At 32.5% G+C, this 1,454-nt stretch overlaps 1 protein-coding gene across 2 annotated transcripts in view; it reads left to right on the plus strand.

Moving 5' to 3' along the window:
• Positions 1-644: 644 nt before the first annotated feature.
• Positions 645-1,454, plus strand: part of LOC107482072 (probable CDP-diacylglycerol--inositol 3-phosphatidyltransferase 2) — a 3,946-nt gene continuing 3,136 nt past the window's right edge. The window contains exons 1-2 of one of the 2 annotated variants that reach the window (XM_016102463.3): positions 645-827; positions 1,075-1,108. The gene's annotated coding sequence lies outside the window, so the exon portion shown is untranslated. The remainder of the gene's footprint in view (positions 828-1,074; positions 1,109-1,454) is intronic. The other variant, XM_016102462.3, reaches the window with a different exon arrangement.

Here is a 1,454-nt window from a genome sequence, read left to right on the forward strand (position 1 = left end):
AGGCTTGAAATATGTGAAAAAGGCACATGATCATGAAATATTCTTAAAGTAGTCTTTAGCCACCTTGACAATATTAGCATTGGTTGTTGCTATATCCTTATTATTCTTCTGCAAATGCCATATCTTATTTTTTTTATTCTAGGTTTAAATTTTTGACGGATAAAATTTGTACTTTAATCTCTTTTTTTTAGCTATTTAATTCTAAGTTTGTATTTTTAATAAAGTTTTTTGATGTCCATTTTTATTTTAGAAAAGTAGTAATTTCTACAATTTCTTTTTTAAAATTAATAAAAATGTTCTTTTGACCAATCAATATGTAATTAATTTAAACTTCTCAAATAATCTGAATATCACTGAATCAATCTTCTATATCTAAATTTTAGACCTCATTAATCAAGTTACGAATTTATTTTTCATTATACCAGTAAAATTAAAACTTAAATCTCTTTTTTTATCTTTCTAATTGATAATTAGTACCCAAAAAAAAAAGGAGACGTGATGAGAACTGACTCTCTTTGATAGTCTAAATTGTTGCACTATACTTCATACAAAATATATACTTTGCAATTAATTATACGGCACATATTTTTATATTCAAATACTTTATCAATAACCAATATGCCTTAACTTTGAAAATAATTACAGAAAAGACCAAAATCGAATGCATACTTTGGTCATTGGAGTAATAGCGCATTAATCGGTTGTCCCAACCACCCCAGGCATCATCCTACCTCCGTCGCCATCCGCCAACCGTTGCCATTGGCCTTGCGCCGCCTTACGCCTCTCAACTTTTCCGTCGCATCAGCCGTCGAGTTACCGGCCTTCCAGTGAGTTCTAATTCTCATTTACTCTGAGCTGCAATATTTTTTTTCTCGGTTTTGTTCTTCTGATGTTGATGCTGGTTGTGCTTTGAAGCTCTTCCACAATTTTTCGTTTAGCGTTCTCCAATTGGCATTCTGTTTCTCAGTTTATTAAGATAATAATTATTATGGCGTCATTTTTTTTGTTAATCGGAACAATCTACGTTGCTCACTTCGCCCGTTTCGCCAATCTAACTGTCGTTGCTCCGTACAGCTCCATGTCATTCCTCCGCCATACACTCTCGCCGGTATCCTAATTCTTGCTCTTCCCTTTCTTCCATCTTCTACTCCTTTCAACTACGTTGTTCCTTTTCCTCTGGTTTCCATTTGCGTTTAGATATAGAGTTTGAGTTCTCGTGAATCTCTTGCATTTTAAGTTTCGTGTATCATAGAAAGGGAATGGTAGGGCACTTTACTTGTTTGCCAGCAATTTCTGATTTATCTTTTATAAGATTTTCCACCAGTGGTAAGTTTGAGCTAATAATTATTATAATCTTCGATTTGGTTTTTGAGATTTTTGGAGATAATAAACATACAAAGTTCTTTTATCTTTGTTGATTGGAGTTTTTTTTTTTTTTTTTTAATGGGATTTGA

The sequence above is a fragment of the Arachis duranensis genome, chromosome 3 (assembly GCF_000817695.3).
Source record: "Arachis duranensis cultivar V14167 chromosome 3, aradu.V14167.gnm2.J7QH, whole genome shotgun sequence".
Taxonomy (NCBI): Eukaryota; Viridiplantae; Streptophyta; class Magnoliopsida; order Fabales; family Fabaceae; genus Arachis; species Arachis duranensis.